Here is a 7,904-nt window from a genome sequence, read left to right on the forward strand (position 1 = left end):
AGTCTGCTCTTTGGGTCTGTGTATCATCATTATAGATGGGAACATCATTACGACATGCAGCGCAGACAGCCATGCTGAAACATTGGAACATGCAGAGCGGTCCCTGTCAAAAGCAGCGGCGCCCACTGATATAGCTTCTACCGCTCTTTCCGCGTTCCACCCATCTGCAGTATTCGCCGGAAGCATAATGTTTGCATTCTTGGTTATCAAAAGCGTGAAGCCAGAATTCGTCTGGCACCAAATCACATGACAGACATCCACAGACTTCTCACTCTATTAAAAGAATCACAACGGCGCACGAAGTGAAAGCACAGCTTCTCGAAACACTAGTGGACATAAGGCGAGTATCAGAGAAGTAGAAGAAATTTTACACGGTAAATATGAACAAAATATTTGTCCCCAGGACACGAGCATTTGTCCGAACACAAGGGTGGGTAGACTGTCTTTCGAATTTTCACGGCTGTGAGTTTTCAATTCAGCTGAAAAAAACCGCCTGTAGAACCATTTGTAGGCAGTCAGTTTCAACATCACTCCGCAATCAGGCTTGGACCTTGACTAGCAGTAGGCCTAACTCTTGACGAAGACAAAAAAAAAAGCACTCCTGCCCCAAGGTGCCCCCCAATATCAAAGAAAACAAGGTCCGGTCACCTTTACTTTTCCTTACTCCAGTCATAAGCTACGCACTCCTCGCTGCTCGGTGATTTGTCTGGTCACGCTCTTTGATGCCGCATCGTTCGCACATCGAAGAGCAGCAAACATCCCCATTTCTTTTTATTTTCCTTCCCAGCCTTCATCAAACACAAGCGCACGTTGATTAACGGAAATGAAGACAACGAAAATTTTTATAACACAGAAACACCCAAGGCATCGCTCCCAGCACGACGCACATTGTAATCAGATTACTGAGCGTGCACGCGCCGAATCGTTCGGTGTCCTTCATAAATAGCAGGTTGTAAACACCGCTATCGCTCCAACAGGCGGCAAGCGGGAGGCAGAGGGGCAGTCGAGGCACTGCAGGCTTTGGTGCGTTAATGAATAGGCTCAAAACAATCGCAGTACTTGTACATAAGCATACTTCCCGGCGCGCTGCGCCTGGCGAGCTGCCCGTGGCGTGGGTAATTAACAACCAGCAGAGCAATGAAAAGGCATTGAGAAATGAGAAAGCGTTTCCAGGCCGGGGTGATAGAGAGAAGGGAACGGGTGTGAAGGAAGCCGGTACCCAAAAAGCTTCTCGGGTCGCTGACGATGAATGCTCTTAAAGCTTTATAAATGGAGCCTTCTTTCAGGCATCCTTGCACTCCCGTAGCTGCGTCCACGCCTCGCGGCAGCTGGCGAATGGTGGACAAGCCTTGTCCATGCGCGACTGATATCGTGTCGCAGCACGCTACGATGCAATTTTGATTCTGAGGAGTAAAGAATGTCCCCCGTCGCAGACAACGAAAGCAAAAAAAGAGAGGAAGAGCCAGTTTAATTCCTTTTTTTTTGGAATGCGTAAAAGAGGAAATATTAAGCGCTTGGACGAACAGAAACGGCAAAAAAATATAATTTTCTCCTCACTGCTTCCGCCCGGATTAGCCTATAAGCGCACACCATGTTTGATCTCCGGCTAGAAGAGAAGGACCATTTGTTCAGCTGAGCGCGCTGGCCGGGAAAGCGCTGATTTCAATGATTCCACATGGAAAAAAAAGAATTACCCAGCCCTGACGAAACTTATCTGTGAAACCCAGTTCGTTTGTAAAAAGAAAAAAATTGCTTCCAAGTGCCTTCTAAAATAGATTTTGATATTGTGTGTGCTGTTAAAGTTAGTTTGAACCAATACTCGGAACTGGTAGCTTTCGTTACAACAACCCTGACCGACTAAAGAGATTCCACTTAATCCTTCTATCGCAGGGTTGTTGTTGATTTCAAAAGTTTTCCACACAAAGCTAGTTTTGTTCGGACCAGCTTTTATTTCAAATGCTATCACTCTTTACGACAACGTCCACAGACATTACTCCAAAGCTTGTTATGCTCCTTTCCCAATCTAATTTGTTTACTCCCGCCTACACGCAGCCCCTGCCACTTTGCAAGGCATGGTGAATTATCAATAAACGCTTGGTGGGCTTGGCCAGATCAATTTAGGACGGGTCATGAACGTATGAAGCAGGTCAGATCACTCTCTGTTCGGCGCGCTTCAAGCGTACTATCTCGATAGTTCGCAGTCACTTTTAAACCGAGAGCGGCTGAGATCAATTGGCAGCCTGATCTCAAAGACGTCCGAGTGCACTTGCTATTATCGCCGCCGCCAGAGGGGGATTCTCTTTGGAGTCCCAGCAATCGATTTATTTGAATTATTGAAGGAAGGCAGCAGAATTGTTTGTACTAGTTTCATTGTCCACAGAGCTGAAACATACGAAATAGTAAGGATTATTCGAGCCAGAAATATGACCTTATCATGTAACGAACTTCACGTAACGGGCATCGTTCCGGCTAAGAAAGCGCCCAAGGGTGCTCGACCAAGGCGATCCTGAGCGAGTCAGCACCGGCAGCAGTGTACAGTCCGCCACAGAGATGGCGCCACACGGCCAAGATTTTATTGCGGTTTGGGCGAGTGGTTTTGACATTTGTGCTGTGCGGTTCTTGGTAACTTTATGTTGGGGGAATTTTGAAGAAAAATGGGGGAATTGCAACCCGGTAATTGCCTCATTTACTCTACGTATCACAACAACTGGGATACACTGGATAAAGGGTGAAAAAGTATAGAGTAGAGGGGGTTATAGACGACAGCGGAGAGGCAAAGGAGGGCGAACGGAGCTGCAAATTGTCCTCGAGAGCTTAGAGCATCTGTTTTTGAAAGTTTGCGCAGTTCGTGTAAGTCGTACCTGCATTAATATCAATTCGCACCTATTTCCCACACGTAGCGAAATCTTGCGCAATCAGCACGGCGGCATATAATACGAATATTTTGCACCCGAAATGACATTCTTGAATTCAAAAGAAAAAAACATTAGAGCAGTCTATATCAACACAGAGGAGACACTGTGTCACTACACTTATTGTTACTAACTCGCTCCATACATAAATACGTTCTGATATAAAAATTAACTACGTTTGCCTACTAGGAGCTATGTACTAGCGCAATCACTATTTTACTCGACGTGTGTTCTTGCGAAACAAAGTTATTGTACCTCTGTCTAGTGACTGAAGCCTGGTAGTTTGACCAGCGGATTGGCATGCACATTCCTCAAACCGTGACACATTTAAACCATCTTGTTTATGCGACTCCGCCGAAATGTTTTTTTCTTTACATTTCCGTCCCGTAAACTTCTGATCGCGATGGTGCATAATATGTGTGCAGGTGCATAATAAACTCAACCCGTGTTTAAAATTATTAATTTATCTGTCCCTTCCGCAGCTGGACCAATTCAACACAGCCCAAATAACTGCACTTTAGCCGAATAACTTAAAATTTATTGGCATGTGCGTATGCAACACGGGCTGACTTAGAGGAGCACTGAGGACCAATTAAAGATGACCCGTGTAGATAAATAACCGCGTTATAAATACAAAGCGGCATCTTCCACCGCAGACGAAGCTACTATACACTAGAATCAGTAAAAAAAATAAATGCAGGAATCGCCACCACCGGCCGTTTCCGCAAGGAAACCGCGATGCCTCAAAACAGCGTTTTTACGGCTCAGATTGTTGAGGAAAGGATAGACTGCCCTTCATTTCATAACTGTAATCACGGAGTCCATTTCGATGCACGCGTCTGAAGTTGGAATCAAGTTGAAGAAAAAAAAAGTTAAGTTTAGAGCACAGGTGTTACGCGGCCGTTCCCGGGTTGAGCGGCACGCGTCTCTGTAGTTGGCGTAACCGAATGTGGAGCGCATCGTCACAGCGAAGGGTGCAAGAGGAGGAATCTGGAAGAGAAGAGTAGAGCTCGGCATGGTGACCAGCTAATAGAAGGGGCCAGATTAGCGTGCGCCGTCATTCGGTCGTTCGCAAAGGGGCTCAGTAAAAATCTTATTGTTCCAAGCTTATGTAGTATTGTTAGAGAAATTTCCGGGGGTTATTATCATCATGGCGTAATATAGAAATTAACCTGGAAGTGTAGATACCACCACAATACACTGACATCGCACAGGGCCCGGTGCTGTGCGATGTCAGTGCGCGTTAAAGATCCCCAGGTGGTCGAAATTATTCCGGAGCCCTCCACTACAGCACCTCTTTCCTCCTTTCTTCTTTCACTCCCTTATTTATCGCTTCTCTGAGGGTGCGGTTCAGTGTTAGCCGATATGTGAGACAGACAGTGCGCCATTTCCTTTCCCCAAAAACCAATTATTATTATTAATTACCTGGCAGTGTGCACCCGTTATGAAAGCAATGACATTAAAGGAGGCAGGAAACGATATCTACTAAGGTTAAGTAAAGTAGACGAGGGATAGGTATTCCATCACTTGCCACCCCAGCGCAATAATTGTTGATCTAGCTGCTTCAATACAGATTATATTGGCGATTAAAAACGGCGTTCCTCCTTGCCCCCTTCAACTCTCTCAATCATTCTGTCTAACTTTCTCGCAACTGACTTGAGCTTTTATCAAAGATATTCAACGCAAAGTGCCCTGTTTAAGTCCACGTCCAGCTCTGTGGCGCTCTCCAGCAATCCTTTACGGCGCTGATTTGAACCTAGGACCTTGCGTACAAGGACAGGAAGAAATAAACACTTTATATCGAACGAAATATACCGAAGTTAATGTCAAAACAGTGTCAGGAACAGAAAGGAATGTGACAAACTCACGAGTGCATACACATAAATTGTACGTACAGTCATGCGCAAAGTGATGAGACCACGAGAATGGCTGCCATTGTAATTATTCTCCGCGTCTGGTAAAAGTGTGTATAGAGACAGGTTAGCATATTTGGCCAGGCACCCTATGAATACCTTTAAAACGGGCGCTAGGCTGTGAGAAAGCGCTGGCACGCACTTCAGTCTGCTCTTGTGGTGTCTCCAGTTTTGGGCAGGGGTGTACACGCCTGCCGTCAGTGACGTGCAAAAATTCCTAATGTTCAAAGAGTTTCTTTTTCTGTTTTTGATTTATTTTACATGAAAAAATTCTAACAAGATGTGTACTTTGTAAAACTGCAACTCCTGCCTTGGCCTGTGCCGGCAGTGTGAATAAATAAATAAATAAATAAAAACACACGGTGGAATTATTCATGAACCGCAAGTACTCTTAAAAGCGCACATCCTACTACCAGCGCCCTCCCGAGGTTCACGTAAACATGTGCAGTTGAAATGGTGTGCATTCTAGGGTTGTGCCAGCTTGAGATAAATAGAGCGTAAAGAACCTGCACAGCATAAATCTCTACAGCACGCATAGCTGCGTTTTGAACATAGCAAATCTCTCTATTTCTCTTTGAAAAGCTATTTTTCTAATAAACATCATCGCTACGATAAAATGTTTTTGTCGAATCCCTTTAGTCTCCCTCGCTGCTCACCATCAAATTAACTGTTCCGAATGAATGGTTCAAGCGAAGATAAAGATTGTGGGCGAAATCAGTCTGCCCTTCCAAACCAATCTTAAAGCCATTCTCTTCTCGGTGTAAAGGAAGTGCGCTTCACTGATAACAAAAGCAGCCAATAACGGCTATTTTTCTTATACCCAGGATCAGCCATTGACTCCAGCGAAGGACCCGACCAGCAGGCTTAGTTGAACAAATCGTCCTCTTTTCCTCGCCAGAGATCAAACATGGCTCGCGCTTATACGCTAATCCGCACGGAAGCAAGTCTTAGAAAATTACGTTTCTTTCCACTCCACTCGCTCCCAACGCTTAAAATTACGTCACTCACGAGCGTGAAAAAAAAAAGCGATGAATTAAAAAGGCCTCTTCATCTCTTTTTCTGTTCTCGTAGTCTGAGAACGGCCTTGGAAAAGCGCGCGAGTTTTGCGCTTGTGCCGTAGACATTCGTTACTGGGCCGTCTCAAAATTGCATCGTAGCGTGCTGCGACACGATATGAGTGGCGCATGGACAAAGTCGGTCAGCCATTCGCGAGCTGCCGTGGGCCCAGGCGCAGCTGCGGGAGCGCAAGGACGCCTGAAAGAAGGCTCCATTTATAAAGCTTTAAGAGCATTCATCGCCAGCGACCCGAGAAGCTTTTCGGTACTGGTATTCCTTCACACCCGGCCCCCTTCCTTCCAACCCTATGGCGGCAATCGTTTTCCTTTTTCTTGCTTTCTTTCGTTGGCTTCTGCAGGTTGTTAATTACTCCCGCCGTGTGGGCCGCTCGCCAGAAGCACCAAACGGTGCAGTTTGCTGGAGCACAATTATGGTTAAGGTCTTCAGTTTGAGCTTTTACGTATCAGAAGCTTGCACGCCTCGACTGACCCCTCAGCCTCCCCCATCCTCTCTGCCGCCTGTTGAAATAACAGCGGTGTTTACAACCTGCTGTACATGAAGTTCACTGAAGCACTCGGCACGTATGCACCATAATTTGGTTACAATATACGCCCGGATACAACATGCGCCCTCAGAGAAGCGAGGACGTTTGTTTGCTTATTTCGTTTGTTTTCTTTCTTGGACGTTTTTCATATGCCTTGCTTTTGGTTCATCAACGCGATCTTCTGTTTGGTGAAAGGTGAAGCAGTAAACAAACAAGAAGCAGGATTATTTATTGCTGTTATGAATGGAAATTATGGGGCATTATGGGTAGAATAATTGCCGGAAAAAAAGGAACTGAGCGACAAAGATGTTAGAAAAAGTTATTCCCACTGGGCCACTTTTGCTGGGATATATGTGAGGTGGCTTAAAAGACGAGCTCTAACTACTGCCACCATGAACAGAGTTACTCATAATCAAGCTTCAAGATTTATTGTTATATACATGATTCCTAAATTGACTGGCTTCTTTACTGTCGGCTTAAATTGCTCGTTTAGTAAAACTTGAAATTCGCTCCCATGAGGAGTCATGAGACAACCATCTCCAACCCGGTTAGAACTGAAGTTCGGATCCTACTGATGAAACTCGTCATCTTGTTTGTTAAATAATGCTTTTTTTCACTTGTTAAGTTATAGCTTAAGAATACACAGACTAAGAAAATTGTGTTGAGAGAAAGTAAATTAGTTCAGTACATTAGAGGGATCGCAGCGGAGAGTCTCACATTTGTTGCCGTGTGTGGGTAGATATTTACACGGGGACTCTTTACGAGTGACGGTTATAATTAAAAATAATAAAGTATAAAACAAGCAGCATATGTGTGGCGCGAGCTAGGCCCGACTTGGAGAGCGCATTCCGACATTAGGCTGCATATGTTACCCCAGGACGCAATCAAAGACTGTGATGGAATAATGGAACTGAATTTTTTCTTGTACTTTTGAGGGCAGATGTGACCGTGCTGCTGCGTGGATGCTTCATTCGCAATGTGCGGTGCGAGTTCAAGTGCCGGGAACGGAGGCCAGTGCATTGGCGCAAACGTTTCGCTTGGCGCACTCGTTCTCTGAGATCCCGATTACACGGCGGATGCCATCGGTGTTCACGGCTTCCGCGAGGAGAGAGAGATAAGCCGCGAGTTGCTACAAGATGCTGTGGAGGATGGGCCTGCAGGCATGGTCTGCGCCCATGTGAACTGCTGCAGACCTGTCGGAAGGAGGTGGTGCACCGTCCTGTACTTTATAGCCGCGGCCGTGAGTGGGCTCAAGTCGGCGATGTTCGGGTGTTCCAGGAGGAGAAAAGAGCCAACACTTCGAGTTGCCTGTTCACCACGCAATATTTTCGTCGTTATGCGCGCTATCGATGCTGGCGTCCGCGTAATAGCCTCGGCGGTTGCGCTGTGCTTTCCGCTTTGTTCACTTCAGATGACAAAAGATCCACTCCAGTTGAGGAATGGCACTGCAGCGCCACCGCTTCAGCACGCCAAAGAAGA

Source organism: Amblyomma americanum, chromosome 6 (assembly GCF_052857255.1).
Source record: "Amblyomma americanum isolate KBUSLIRL-KWMA chromosome 6, ASM5285725v1, whole genome shotgun sequence".
Taxonomy (NCBI): domain Eukaryota; kingdom Metazoa; phylum Arthropoda; class Arachnida; order Ixodida; family Ixodidae; genus Amblyomma; species Amblyomma americanum.